This window comes from Heterodontus francisci, unplaced genomic scaffold, assembly GCF_036365525.1.
Source record: "Heterodontus francisci isolate sHetFra1 unplaced genomic scaffold, sHetFra1.hap1 HAP1_SCAFFOLD_43, whole genome shotgun sequence".
Classification (NCBI taxonomy): domain Eukaryota; kingdom Metazoa; phylum Chordata; class Chondrichthyes; order Heterodontiformes; family Heterodontidae; genus Heterodontus; species Heterodontus francisci.
The window spans coordinates 17331606-17347670 of record NW_027141852.1 but is presented as its reverse complement, the minus strand read 5'-3'; the positions used below and the strand labels follow the sequence as shown (position 1 = coordinate 17347670).

The window sequence follows — 16065 nt, the reverse complement described above, 5'->3', positions numbered from 1 at the left end:
AAATACTCAGCAGGTCTGGCAGCATCTGTGGAGAGAGAAACAGAGTTAATGTTTCAGGTCAGTGACCATTCAGATGCTGCCAGACCTTTTGAAAGTCCATGTACACGACATCAACAGCATTGCCCTCATCAACCCTTTCTGTTACCTCATCAAAAAACTCCAGCAGGACAGTTAAACATGACTTTCCCTTAAGAAATCCATGCTGTCTTTCCTGAATTAACCCACATTTGTCCATGGGACTATTAATTTTGTCCTGAATTATTCTTTTGAGAAGTTTTCCCACCACCGAAATTGAACTGACTGGGGAGTGAGACGAGGTGAGTTGCTTTAGCAGAGAGCCAGCATGGGTTCGTCAGGCCGAATGGCCTCCTTCTGTGCTTTAGCCATTCTATGATTGTATGGTTCTCGCAGCAACTGTTGGTGGAGAGGCAGTGATGCAGGAATGTGTTGACAGAAAGGGAAAAGTCTGGGCTGGTGTGTGTTTGCAGCATTTGCAGCTTGTGTTCGGGTTTGTGAATAAAGGTGATTTGGAAGCTGTGTTTCAAATTGAAGTTTTTATTGGAAGCAGGAAGTTGATGTCAATGAAGAATAAAATGTGTTAAGATGAAACGTGGTGTGATTGTGGATAGCAGTAAATATAGTGCTGGTGAATTATTTGTGTGAATAAACTTCCACTGCGCCCTCTGCTGCAGGCTGCTGTTTATATCCAGCTGTGTATTAGTGCTGTGTGTTAACTAGATAAATGTTTGTTTCAACGCTGTTTATAAAGCAATAGCATTGCACTCAAACAGTCCCAGACATAGCAACACACGTACAAAAGCAAAATACTGCGGATGCTGGAAATCTGAAACATAAACAGAAAATGCTTGAAATAGTCAGCAGGTCTGGCAGCATCTGTGGAGAGAGAACAAAGTTAATGTGAGCTAAGGAAACAGACCTGAACTGTTAACTGTTTCTCTCTGCACAGATGCTGCCAGACCTACTGAGCATTTCCAGCATTTTCTGTTTTTATTACAGCAACACCTTTGATCAGCAGTAGCGGTGATAGTGCGAGCCAGGGGGCAGCCGGGAAGGTACGTTTCACTATCAAGTACTTACCTGGCAATTCGGGGGACGCGGACACGGGGACTGCTGGGTAAGTGAACTTATATATTCGCGTGGTGGCTAAACCCGAAACACTACACGTGTAGTGTTTCCACCCATCCTCCTCCTCCAACCAAAAAAAAGGACTCTTGTGTGGAGGGTTTGGTAAGGTAAGGTTTTCCTTTATATTTTTTTATTCTCTGTTGTCAATGTCGAGCAGAGGGGATGGAAGCTAGGGCAGTTGCATGCTCCTCTTGCAGGATGTGGGAGGTAAGAGTCACCACTTTTGTCCCTGCTGACTTCACCTGTGAGAAGTGCACCCAACACCAGCTCCTCACAGATTGCGTTAGGGAACTGGAGCTGGAGCTGGATGAACTTCGGATCATGCGGGAGGCAGAGGGGATGATAGAGAGCAGTTATAGGGAAGTACTGACACCTAAGTCACAAGATAAAGGTAGCTGGGTGACCGTCAGGGGAGGGAAAGGGAATAGGCGCACAGTGCAGGGATCCCCTGTGGCCGTTCCCCTCAATAATAAGTATACCGTTTTGGATACAGTTGTGGGGGGGGGGGAACCTACCAGGGGAAAGCCACAGCGGCCAGGTCTCTGGCACTGAGCCTGGCTCTGCAGCTCAGAAGGGAAGGGTGGAGAATAGGAGAGTGATAGTGAGAGGAGATTCAATGGTTCGAGGAACAGACAGGAGATTCTGTGGTCGCGAGCGAGACTCCCGGATGGTATGTTGCCTCCTTGGTGCCAGGGTCATTGATGTCTCGGATCGAGTCTACAGGATTCTTAAAGGGGAGGGGGAGCAGCCAGAAGTCACGGTACATATCGGTACCAATGACATAGCTAGGAAAAGGGATGAGGACCTGAAAGGCGAATATCGGAGTTAGGTTGGAAGCTAAAAGGCAGGCCGAGCAGAGCAGTAATGTCAGGATTGATACCGGTGCCACGTGCTAGTGAGGCTAGAAACAGAGAGCGAGTGCAGCTGAACACGTGGCTACAGAGCTGGTGTAGGAGGGAGGGCTTCAGTTATGTGGATCATTGGGATACCTTCTGGAGAAGGTGGGATCTGTACAAGAAGGACGGGTTGCATCTGAACTGGAGGGGCATCAATATCCTGGGTGGGAGGTTTGCTAGAGCTCTTTGCGAGGGTTTAAACTAGTTTGGCAGGGGGATGGGAACCGGAGCTATGGATAAGTGGATGGGGTAGCTGTTGATCAGGCAGATACAGAGTGCAGAGAGTCTGTGAGGAAGGTTAGACAGTTGACAGGGCAAAGTTGCAGCCAGTACGATGGGTTGAAGTGTGTCTATTTAAATGCAAGCAGTGTCAGGAATAAGGGTGATGAACTTAGAGCATGGATCAGTACTTCGAGCTACGATGTTGTGGCCATTATGGAGACTTGGAGATCACAGGGGCAGGAATGGATGTTGGAAATTTTGGGGTTTAGATGTTTCAAAAGGAATAGGGAGGGAGGTAAAAGAGGTGGGGGAGTGGCATTGTTAATCAGGGATAGTATCACAGCTGCAGAAAGGGAGGTCATCGAGGAGGGTTTGTCTACTGAGTCATTATGGGTGGAAGTCAGAAACAGGAAAGGAGCAGTCACTTTATTGGGAGTTTTCTATAGGCCCCCCAATAGCAACAGAGACACGGAGGAATAGATTGGGAGGCAGATTTTGGAAAGGTGCAGAAGTAACAGGGTTGTTGTCATGGGTGACTTCAACTTCCCTAATATTGATTGGAACCTCCTTAGTGCAAATAGTTTGGATGGAACAGTTTTTGTCAGGTGTGTCCAGGAAGGTTTCCTGACTCAATATGTAGATAAGCCGACTAGAGGGGAGGCTATGTTCGATTTGGTGATTGGCAACGAACCAGGCCAGGTGGCAGATCTCTCGGTGGGAGAGCATTTCGGTGATAGTGATCACAACTCCCTGACCTTTACTATAGTCATGGAGAGGGACAGGAGCGGACGGGATGGGAAAATATTTAATTGGGGGAGGGGGAATTACAATGCTATTAGGCAGGAACTGGGGTGCATAAATTGGGAACAGATGTTCTCAGGGAAATGCACAACAGAAATGTGGAGGTTGTTTAGGGAGCACTTGCTGCGACTGCTGGATAGGTTTGTCCTGATGAGGCAAGGAAGGGATGGTAGGGTGAAGGAACCTTGGATGACAAGAAATGTGGAACAGCGAGTCAAGAGGAAGAAGGAAGCTGACTTAAGGTTGAGGAAGCAAGGATCAGACAGGGCTCTAGAGGGTTACAAGGTAGCCAGGAAGGAACTGAAGAATGGACTTAGGAGACCTAGAAGGGGACATGAAAAAGTCTTGGCGGGTAGGATTAAGGAAAATCCCAATGCGTTCTACAATTATGTGAGGAACAAGAGGATGGCCAGAGTGAGAGTAGGGCCGATCAGGGATAGTGGAGGGAACTTGTGCCTGGAGTCGGAGGAGGTAGGGGAGGTCCTAAATGAATACTTTGCTTCAGTATTCACGAGTGAGAGGGACCTGGTCGTTTGTGAGGACAGCGTGAAACAGGCTGATATGCTCGAACAGGTTGATGTTAAGAGGGAGGATGTGCTGGAAATTTTGAAAGACATGAGGACAGATAAGTCCCTGAGGCCAGACGGGATATACCCAAGGATATTAAGGGAAGCAAGGGAAGAGATTGCCGCGCCTTTGGCGATGATCTTTGCGTCCTCACTGTCCACTGGAGTAGTACCAGATGACTGGAGGGTGGCAAATGTTATTCCCTTGTTCAAGAAAGGGAATAGGGATAACCCTGGGAATTATAGACCAGTCAGTCTTACGTAGGTAGTGGGCATATTATTGGAGAGGATTCTGAGAGACAGGATTTATGATTAGTTGGAAAAGCATAGTTTGATTAGAGACAGTCAGCATGGCTTTGTGAGGGGCAGGTCATGCCTCACAAGCCTTATTGAATTCTTTGAAGATGTAACAAAACACATTGATGAAGGAAGAGCAGTGGATGAGGTGTATATGGATTTTAGCAAGGTGTTTGATAAGGTTCCCCATGGTCGGCTCATTCAGAAAGTAAGGAGGCATGGGATGCAGGGAAGGTTGGCTGTCTGGATACAGAATTGGCTGGCCCATAGAAGACAGAGGGTGGTAGTAGATGGAAAGTATTCAGCCTGGAGCTCGGTGACCAGTGGTGTTCCGCAGGGATCTTTTCTGGGACCTCTGCTCTTTGTGGTTTTTCTAAATGACTTGGATGAGCAAGTGGAAGTCTGGGTTAGCAAGTTTGCCGATGACATGAAGGTTGCTGGAGTTGTGGATAGTGTGGAAGGCTGTTGTAGGTTGCAACGGGACATTGACAGGATGCAGAGCTGGGCTGAGAAAAGGCAGATGGAGTTCAACCTGGAAAAGTGTGAAGTGATTCATTTTGGAAGGTCGAATTTGAATGCAGAATACAGGCTAAAAGACAGGATTCTTGGTAGTGTGGAGGAACGGAGGGATCTTGGGGCCCATGTCCATAGATCGCTCAAAGTTGCCACCCAAGTTGATAGGGTTGTTCCGAAGACGCAAGGTGTGTTGGCTTTCATTAACAGGGGGATTGAGTTTAAGAGCCGCGAGGTTATGTTGCAGCTCTATAAAGCCCTGGTTCGACCACACTTGCAATATTGTGTTCAGTTCTGGTCGTCTCATTATAGGAAGGATGTGGAAGCTTTAGAGAGGGTGCAGAGGAGATTTATCAGGATGCTGCCTGGACTGGAGGGCATGTCTTACGAAGAAAGATTGAGGGAGCTGGGGCTTTTCTCATTGGAATGAAGAAGGATGAGAGGTGACTTGATAGAGGGGTACAAGATGATGAGAGGCATAGATCGAGTGGATAGCCAGAGACTTTTTCCCAGGGTGGAAAGGGCTATCACCAGGGGGCATAATTTTAAGGTGATGGAGGAAGGTTTTGGGGAGATGTCAGAGGTCGGTTCTTTGTACAGAGAGTGGTGGGTGCGTGGAATGCACTGCCAGCGGTGGTGGTCGAAGCAGATACATTAGGGACATTTAAGCGTCTCTTGGATAGGTACATGGATGATAGTAGAATGAAGGGTATGTAGGTAGTTTTGATCTTAGAGTAGGTTTAAAGTTCGGCACAACATCGTGGGCCGAAGGGCCTGTACTGTGCTGTACTGTTCTATGTTCTATGTTCCATAACAAAGGTGTTGGGAGGCTCAGCCTGGCTACGCAATGTTACAAGGATGCTGAGTGACACCATCGACAACGGGACAGAGAGAAAAACACACAGAAAAGTAATAGACTGTGAGGAAATAAAAGTGAGGAACGGAGAGAGACAGACAACGAAACTGAGATGGAGAAACAAGGCATTTGCATGAATGTGTTCTCCCTGTTGTGTAACGGTATTTCCTGTTGTGTAAATATGTTTTCTGTTGTGTAAATATGTACCCCGTTGTTGTGTAAATGTTTTCCCTGTCATTGTTTTATTTTCTGTTACTGACCGTCTCCTCACTGTGACCATTTGTCCTGGTTTTATTGTGGCCAACATCACCATCTGGTGCTGGAGACGAGGCTCTGCAGGAAGGGGTTGACAAAGTGGGAGAGACTCGGCTGGTCCGTGTTTGCAGTTTGTGTTCGTGTGAGTAAAAGTGATTTGTTACTGATTGATGTGTTCACTCGAAGGAAAAAGCTGATTTCAATCGAGCGCATCTTGTTATTATGGGGAAACACTTAAAGTTTTGAAAGTAAGCTGTTTGTGTTATTACCAAACATAAATGGCAGAGAATGGTTTCGATCTATCAACTTCTGGGTTATGGGCCCAGCACGCTTCCGCTGCACCACTCCGCTAGCTGCTGTTTTAATTTTAAGCTGCCCATTAGTGAAATATGTTCTTTTCCCCAATTTTTTATAAAAATAGGATTGCAGTCGGATTTCTCAAGAATCCCGGACTCAGCAACACACGTGCTGACTGACTCACCCTCACTGCACAATGACACAAGTACACTGAGTAACAGCACCGACAATGAGGCAGGCAGAGAAAGACACACAGAAAACCAGGAAGAGAATATCAGGGCCCAGAAAGGAACAGACAGAGAAAGACACACAGAAAACGAGGAAGAGGTTATCAGGACCCAGAAAGGAACAGACAGAGAAAGACACACAGAAAACCAGGAAGAGATTATCAGGACCGAGAAAGGAACAGACAGAGAAAGACACACAGAAAACCAGGGAGAGATCATTCGGACCCAGAAAGGAACAGACAGAGAAAGACACACGGAAAACCAGGAAGAGATTATCAGGACCCAGAAAGGAACGGACAGAGAAAGACACACAGAAAACCGGGTCGAGATCATTCGGACCCAGAAAGGAACAGACAGAGAAAGACACACAGAAAACCAGGAAGAGATTATCAGGACCCAGAAAGGAACAGACAGAGAAAGACACACAGAAAACCAGGAAGAGATTATCAGGACCCAGAAGGGAACAGACAGAGAAAGGTACTGAGCAAACCAGCAAGAGACAGCGAAAGACCAATGATTTATGTAATTGTGTTCTCTGTTGTGTAAAGATGTTCCCTGTGTTCTTTTAAAATATTTCCTGCTGTGTAATATGTTCTCTGTTGTGTTACTGTATTCGCTGTTGTGTAAAGATGTTCTCTGTTATTGTGTAAAATGGTTCCCTGTTGGGTAAAGATCTTCTCAGTTGTGTAAATGTGATCCGTCTTGTGTAAAAGTGTTCCCGGTTGTTTAAATATGTTCCCTGCTCTGTAATGTAGAGCTGAGTCTGCACTAATGGAATTGCTACAGTATCTTCCAGTCTGATACTGTATGAGGGCTGGAATGTGATCCAAAGCACAGTCTATACAAATTGAATTGCTCTTGTATCTTTTAGTTTCACAATCCGGGGGAGTTTTAAACTGAATTCTCAGTTTGTATCTCAGGTTATGCTCTCTTTCAGATTCTCTCAATCTGATATTACACTTGAGATTTAGACTTAAGAAAGGATGCACTGGCATTGGAGGAGTTCAAAAGCGATTCACTCAGCTGATTCCTGGGATGAAGGGGTTGACTTATGAAGAACGGCAAAACAGGTTATTCATTCGTGTTTAGAAGAATGAGGGGTGATCTTTTTGAAACGTACAAGATTCTGAGGGGGCTTAACAGGGTGAAGAAGGGTCTCTGACCTGAAACATTAACTCTGCTTCTTTCTTCACAGATGTTGCCAGACCTGCTGAGTATTTCCAGCATTTCCTGTTTTTATTAACAGGGTAGATGTTGAGAAGATGTTTCCACTAGTGGGGGAATCTCAAACTCGGCGACATAGTTACAGAATAAGGGGACACTCATTTAACACTGAGATGCAAAGGAATTTCTTCTCTCAGAGGGTAGTGAATGTCTGGAATTATCTACCCCAGACAGTATTGGAGGCTAAATCACTGAAAGTATTTAAAGAGGATGTAAATAGATTTTTGAAATATTGGAGAGTTGATGGCTATGAAGAGCTGGCATGAAAGAGGAGTTGAGGTCTGGGGCAGATCAGCCATGATCTTACTGAATGGCGGGGCAGGCTTGAGGGGCCGAATGGCCTACTCCTGCTCCTATTTCTTCTGTTCTTATGTTATGTTATATCTAATGTATATGTCAGGATGCACTATGGGAATTAATACTGAAATTTATAAACTCATAATGTGTGTAAATATTGGGCTGATATTTCACTTGAATCTCAGAGTACATTATTGTGGTTAATTCTGTAAGTTTGAAAAGGGAACTCTGTGCCATAATGAAAACAAGAAATGCTGGAAATACTCAGCAGGTCTGGCAGCATCTGTACAGAGAGAAGCAAAGTTAACGTTTCAGTTCAGTGACCTTTCAGATGCTGCCAGACCTTTTGAAAGTCCATGTGCACCACATCAACAGCATTGCCCTCATCATCCCTCTCTGTTACCTCATCAAAAAACTCCCGCAGGACAGTTAAACATGATTTTCCCTTAAGAAATCCATGCTGGCTTTCTTGAATTAACCCACATTTGTCCATGGGACTATTAATTTTGTCCCGAATTATTCTTTTGAGAAGTTTTCTCACCTCCAAAATTGAACTGACTGAGGAGTGAAATGAGGTGAGTTGCTCTAACAGAGAGCCAGCACGGGTTCGACAGGCCGAATGACCTCCTTCTGTGCTGTAGCCATTCTATGATTGTATGATTCCAGCAACAACTGTTGGTGGAGAGGCAGTGATGCAGGAATGGGTTGACAGAAAGGGGAAAGTCTGGACTGGTGTGTGTTTGGCTTTGTGAATAAAGGTGATTTGGAAGCTATGTTCCAAATTGAAGTGTTTACTGGAAGGAAGAAGTTGATGTAAATAAAGAGTAAAACGTGTTAAGATGAAGTGTGGTGTCATTGGGGACAGCAGTAAATATAGTGTTGGTGAATTATTTGTGTTAATAAACTTCCAGTGCGCCCTCTGCTGCAGGCTGCTGTTTATATCCAGCTGTGTATTAGTGCTGTGTGTTAGCGAGATAAATGTTTGTTTCAACGCTGTTTATAAAGCAATAGCATTGCACTCAAACAGTCCCAGACATAGCAACACACGTACAAAAGCAAAATACTGCAGATGCTGGAAATCTGAAACATAAACAGAAAATGCTTGAAATAGTCAGCAGGTCTGGCAGCATCTGTGGAGAAAGAAACAAAGTTAATGTGAGCTAAGGAAACAGATCTGAACTGTTAACTGTTTCTCTCTGCACAGATGCTGCCAGACCAGCTGAGCATTTTCAGCATTTTCTGACTTTATTACAGCAACACAGGTGTTGGGAGGCTCAGCCTGGCTACACAATGTTACAAGGACGCTGAGTAACACCATCGACAACGGGACAGAGAGAAAACCACAGAGAAAACCAATAGACTGTGAGGAAGCAAAAGTGAGGAACAGAGAGAGAGACAACGAGACTGAGATGGAGAAACAAGGCATTTCTATGATTGTATTCTCCCTGTTGTCTAAAGGTATTTCCTGTTTAGTAAATATGTTTTCTGTTGTGTAAAGATGTACCCTGTTGTTGTGCAAAGGTTTTCCCTGTTATTGTTTTATTTTCTGTTACTGACCGTCTCCTCACTGTGACCATTTGTCCTGGTTTTATTGTGGCCAACATCACCATCTGGTGGTGGAGAGGAGGCTCTGCAGGAAGGGGTTGACAAAGTGGGATAGACTCGGCTGGTCCGTGTTTGCAGCTTGTGTTCGTGTGAGCAAAAGTGATTTGTTACTGATTGATGTGTTCACTGGAAGGAAGAAGCTGATTGCAATTGAGTGCCTTTGGAAGCATCTTGTTATTGTGGGTAAATACTTGATGCTTCAAAAGTGAACTGTTTGTATTGCTACCAAACATAAATAGCAGAGAACGGTTTCGATCCATTGACCTCTGGGTTGAGGGCCCAGCACGCTTCCGCTGCGCCACTCTGCTAACGACTGTTGCCAATTTTAGCTGCCCGTTAGTGAAATATGTTGATTTCCCCAATGTTTTTCCAAAAATAGGATTGTCGTCGGATTTCTCAAGAATCCCGGACTCAGCAACACACGTGCTGACAGACTCACCCTCACTGCACAATGACACAAGGACACTGAGTAACAGCACTGACAATGAGGCAGGCAGAGAAAGACACACAGAAAACCAGGAAGAGATTATCAGGACCCAGAAAGGAACAGACAGAGAAAGGTACTGAGCAAACCAGCAAGTAACAGCGAAAGACTGATTAACACCACTTGGAGGGAGCACTGAGGGGCAAGGGTGCAGAATGTAGTCTGGCTGGGGTATTTCAATGTCCATCACCATGAGTGGCTCGGTAGCACCACTACTGACCATGCTGGCCGAGTCCTAAAGGACATAGCTGCTCGATTGGGTCTGCAGTCGGTGGTGAGGGAACGAACAAGAGGGAAAAATATACTTGACCTCATCCTCACCAATCTGCCTGCCGCAGATGCATCTGTCCATGACAGTATTGGTAGAAGTGACCACTGCACAGTCCTTGTGGAGATGATGTCCCGTCTTCACATTGAGGATACCCTCCATCGTGTTGTGTGCCACTACCACTGTGCTTAATGGGATAGATTTTGAACAGATCTAACAATGTATAACTGGGCATCCATGAGGTGCTGTGGACCATTACCAGCAGCAGAATTGTAGTTAACCACATTCTATAACCTCATGGCCCGGCATATTCCCCCACTCTAACATTACCAACAAGCTGGGGACCAACCCTAATTCAATGAAGAGTGCAGGAGGGCATGCCAGGAGCAGCACCAGGCATACCTTGAAATGAGGCGTCAGCCTGATGAAGCTACAGCCCAGGACTACTTTCATGCCAAACAGCAGAAGCAGCATATAATAGACAGGGCTAAGTGATCCCACAACCAACGGATCAGATCTACACCCTGCCACATCCAATGATGAATGGTGGTGGACAATTAAACAACCAACAGGAGGAGGTGGCTCCACTATTATCCCCAAACTCAATGATGGGGGAGCCCAGCACATCAGTGCAAAAGACAAGGATGAAGAATTTGAAACAATCTGCAGCCAGAAGTGCCGGGTTGAAGATCCATCTCGGCCTCCTTCTGAAGTCCCCAGCATCACAGATGCCAGTCTTCAGCCAATTCGATTCACTCAACTTGATATCAAGAAACGACTGAAGGCACTGGATACAGCAAAGGCTACGGGCCCTGACAATATTCCGGCAATGGTACTGAAGACCTGTGCTCCAGAACTTGCCGCGCCCCTAGCCAAGCTGTTCCAGTGCAGCTACAACACTGGCATCTACTCGGCAATGTGGAAAATTGCCCAGGTATGTCCTGTACACAGATAGCAGGACAAATCCAACCCAGCCAATTGCTGCCGCATCGGTGTACTCTCAATCATCAGTATAGTGATGGAAGGTGTCATCGATAGTGATATCAAGTGGCACTTGCTTCACAATAACCTGTTCAGTGACACTCAGTTGGGTTCCGCCAGGGCCATTCAGCTCCTGACCTCATTACAGACTTGGTTCAAACAAGGACAAAAGAGCTGAACTCAAGAGGTGAGGTGAGAGTGTCTGCCCTTGACATCAAGGTAGCATTTGACTGAGTATGGCATCAAGGAGCCAGAGCAAAACTGGAGTCAATGGGAATCAAGAGGAAAACTCTGCACTGGTTGCAATCGTACCTGGCAGAAAGGAAAATGGTTGTGATTGTTGGAGGTCAATCATTTCAGCTTCAGGACATTACTGCTGGAGTTCCTCAGGGTAGTATCCTCGGCTCAACCTTCTTCACTACTTCATCAGTGACCTTCCTTCAATCATAAGGTCAGAAGTGGGGATGTTCACTGATGATTGCAAAATTTAGCACCATTCGCGACTCCTCAGATACTGAAGCAGTCCATGTAGAAATGCAGCAAGACCTGGACAATATCCAGGCTTGGGCTGATAAGTGGCAAGTAACATTCGCGCCACACAAGTGCCAGGCAATGACCATCTCGAACAAGAGAGAATCTAACGATCTCCCATTGACATTCAACGGCATTACGATCGCTGAATCCCCCACTATCAACTTCCTGGGGGTTCCCATTGACCAGAAACTGAACTGGAGTAGCCTTATAAATAGTGTGACTACATGAGCTGGTCAGAAGGTACGAAGCATGCGGTGAGTAACTCACCTCCTGACTCCCCAAAGCCTGTCCACCATTTACAAGGCACAAGTCTGGAGTGTGATGGAATACTATCCACTTGCCCGGATGGGTGCAGCTCCAACAACATTCAAGAAGCTCGACACCATCCAGGACAAAGCAACATGCTTGATTGGCACCCCGTCCACAACATTCACTCCCTTCACCACTGACGTACAGTGGCAGCAGTGTGTACCATCTACAAGATGCACTGCAACAATGCACCAAGGCTACTCAGGCAGCACCTTCCAAACCTGCATCCACTACTGCCTAGAAGGACAAGGGCAGCAGATGCATGGGAATACCACCACCTGAAAGTTCTCCTCCAAGCTACACATCATCCTGACTTGGAACTATATCGCCATTCCTTCACTGTCGCTGGGTCAAAATCCCGGAACTCCCTTCCTAATAGCACTGTGGGTGTACCTACCCCACATGGACTGCAGTGGTTCAAGAAGGAAGCTCACCACCACCTTCTCATGGGCAATTAGGGATGGACAATAAATGCTGGCCTGGATGGCGACGTCCACATCCCATGAAACAAATAATTAAATACAATAACAGCTCATCTCAATTCCTAGTATTTCTAAATCCCACCAGTCCAACATAAGCTGAGCAATTATTGCATGTTGTGATTGACGGTCTGGTCTGTAAACTGCACTGTATCACAGATTGCTGACATTTGCTAAGTGGAAATGAGAACTGCAAAATCGGGACAGTAGTTCACATAGTCTGTCAGTGTGAAAGAATCAGGCAATGTGAGGTAATAGAATTTGTCTGTAAATGTTACACTCATATTGCTTTATATTTTTATATTGAAAATAAAAGTAATCATTTCGTGAAAATAGTGACATGTTGTCCAAACTTTGGTAGCCAGTTGTTTTCGTCTTGCACTCAGCAGGGCATTCCACAAGAATACCAATTTAAAGGAAAACAACAACTTTCTTCTGTATGAGAAGAGAGTGCTGATTGGTGGGCAAGTGAACTCTGATTGGCCAAGGCATTGCCCTGTGGAATGAGCCAGTCAATGGCTGTCACTTATTTTGTTTAGCTGAAACTGACACAATGTGTGTGCATGTTCTTTATGTCTGCAAAGAACAGGGCCCTATGTATTAATATATGTAGCTTACAGTCCACACCAATGCACCACATTGCGAGCCCGACTGACAGTCTTAAATTGGTTGTCAGTGTAATTCTTAGCACACTGAGAATTATTTAGCAAATGTTGTCCTATTGTGGAATCACATCTCATGTTGGATACTGTGTTTTGGGTTTTGCAAGCACGGGTTGGTTGGGTAGGGCCCATTGCGAACAGCTGAAGGGACATGTTATTTGATACAATCCGCCAGTTTTGGGATGTACGGTCTAGAAACCTAGCATCACACTGGTATTGAAATTCATATATCACGTTACTTATTTGTGTGATAGGCAGGACATCTCTTTTGCTTGACAGCAGCATCCTGTTAGTGGTGAACACCACACTTGTTGCTCCTGCATAGTAACAGCAGGAAACAGCGAGCTTCACCTGTTACTCAAATACTGGGGATATATTACCCTTCCAGGGTAATTTGAGGGAGACTGGGCACTTTTCAGGGCTCAAAATGACGTCCTTCAGCCCGTTTATAAGTTTGTGTGATATACAGTGAGAAATGATCTGATCAGTGTAGCCATTGTAATGCAGGATGTCTTTGATTCGCCCTATTTCAGCATCAAGCTTGCATGGTGAGCAAATGGCTCAGCCCTATTTATGAGGTTGCCGAAAAGACCAATCTTCTAGCGCGTGGATCTGTAATAATCCCAACGCGTGCATTGACCAGTGAAGGTAGGTTTGCGGTAGACCGTGGTAGAAAACCCCTTAGCAGATTTCTCAACTAGTACATCAAGGAAAGGGAGCTCATTTGACTGCTCCATTGCAAAGGTGAATTTGAGTCTAGGATGGAGCCCATGAAGACGTGCAAGGAAATTATTTCATGCAGCTGCGGATTCAAATATAGCAAATGTATCATCGACATATTGGAAATATGCAAGAGGTCGGAGGTTAGGTGTCATTCCCTTAAAAACAGGTTTGTCATGGAATCCAACAAAGATGTTTGTGAGAGCTGGGCCGAGAGGGGATCCCATGGCAACACCAGCGATACATGGTGTCAATAAAACTGAACTCAACTGTGCAAGTTGCCGAGTTCATAAGTTCAATGAATACGGATTCACACAATGGTGACGGGTCTAGATCGCCATGATATAGCACTGCAGTGCAAATATCTATGGCTTCCTGAAGTGGTACATTGGTGAATAGGCTAGCAATGTCAAATGACACATGGACACGGCATTGCTATCGATATGCAAGTCCTGGATGGTATTCGCAAATGTGAAGGAATCCTTCACTGTGTATGTGGAGAACTTGCTCAAAAGCTGGTTGTAACAATTTGCCCAACCATTTGGCAAATTCATTTCAGGATACTATTTACATTACTTCAAATAAAGAAAACACAACGACACAAAGAACTGAGCACAACGCTGAAAGTTTCACAGCAAATAGTCAAATAGGAAAAGGATGAAATACAGCAAGAAAAAGCCTAAAATACTGAAAACACTCAGCCAGTCCGGAAACAACTGTGGAGAAGAGAAGCTCGGGATAGTGGTCCAGTTCTGTGACCCTTCTATAGACCTGAAACATTGCTCCTCCCTTCCTCTCTCCACAGATACTGCTGGAACTGCTGAGTGTTTCCAGAATCTTCTGTTATTATTCAGGTTTCCAGTGTGTGCAGTAATTCTCTTTTTGAAAATAAAATATTCCCTGAGAGGAATGGAACTTTACATAAAAAATAGGAGTGGGCCATTCGGCCCATCGAAATAGCTCTGCCATTCAATAAGATCACAGCTGATCTCCTACATCAACTCCATCTTACCACACTAGCATAGATCCCTTCATTCCCTTCGTATCCAAAAACCTATCGATCTCTCTCTTTGATATACCCAATGATTGAGCATCCACATCTCTAGAGTCACAGAGAGATACAGCACTGAAAAAGGCCCTTGGGACCACCGAGCCTGTGCCGACCAACAACGACCCATTTATACTAATCCTACATTCATCCCATATTCCCTACCACGTTCCCACCATTCTCCTACCACCTATCTACACTAGGGGCAATTTACAATGGTCAATTTACCTATCAACCTGCAAGTCTTTGGCTGTGGGAGGAAACTGGAGCACCCGGCGGAAACCCACGTGGTCACAGAGAGAACTTGCAAACTCTGCACAGGCAGTACCCTGAACAGAACCGAGGTCACAGGAGCTGTGAGGCTGCGGTGCTAACCACTGTGCGTCGAGAATTCCAAAGATTCACAATACTTTGAGTGAAAATAAATTCTCCTCTTCTCAGTCCTAAATGATTGAGCCATTTATACTGAGACTGTGATCCCTAGTTCGAGATTCCCCAGCCAGAGGAAACATCCTCCCAGCATTTACCCTGTTAAATCCCTTAAGATTTTTAGGTGCCAGTAAGATTACCTCTCACTCTTCTAAATTATGAGGAATATCGGCCTCGTCCACTCAATCTCTTCTCATAGGTCAATCCCCCCATCCCAGGAAGCAAACGAGTGACACTTTGCTACACTTCCTTTAAGGCAAGTATATCCTTCCTTAGATAAGGGGACCAAAACTGTACACAGTGCTCCAGGTGTGATCTCACCGAGGCTCTGTCTAATTGCAGTCAAACTTCTTTATTCTTATAAAAACTCTTCACAATGTTGAACACAACTTTCAACTGCCCCATTAACACCTCTGCTCTAAGAAGAAGGACCCCAGCTTCACACACCCCAGACCCCTATTCTTTCCACATTAGCTGAATTCCTGCATCTCTGATACATTCTAGTAAATCTCCTCTGCACCCTCTCTAAGGCCTTGACATTCCTGCTAAAGTGTGGAGCATGGAATTAGACACAATGCTCTAGCTGAGGCCGATAACCAGTGAGATTTAGAAAGGTTCAGCCTCAATTCCTTGTCTGTGTCCCGTACTCCCATTTCTGGTTTCTGACTCAATGTCGGCTCTGAGCTGTTGTAACTGCCTGAATAAATATTTCCACCCAACAAAGCGCTCGGAATGTGAGAAGGGACAAAGTGAGTGACCAAGTACATCAACTCCAAGTAAAACTCCACCATGTAGTGAAAACACCCGAAACACAACGGCTCTTTTCAGAGCCACCTACAATCTCTCTGAAAAAGCTGCACCAACATCTCTCTAGAATTGGTTTATTTCATTGGTTTTAATGCTCAGTAACTCTCTGGAACTTTCTCACTGTCTTTGTGTTTTCTGTTTC

General features: G+C 45.3%; 1 non-coding gene across 1 annotated transcript; it reads right to left on the bottom strand.

Annotated features, from left to right (window-relative positions):
* Window positions 1–9438: 9438 nt before the first annotated feature.
* trnae-cuc (transfer RNA glutamic acid (anticodon CUC)) lies at window positions 9439–9510 on the bottom strand. The gene has a single exon. It is a non-coding gene; the product is annotated as a tRNA-Glu (tRNA).
* Between the last annotated feature and the right edge of the window lie 6555 nt (window positions 9511–16065).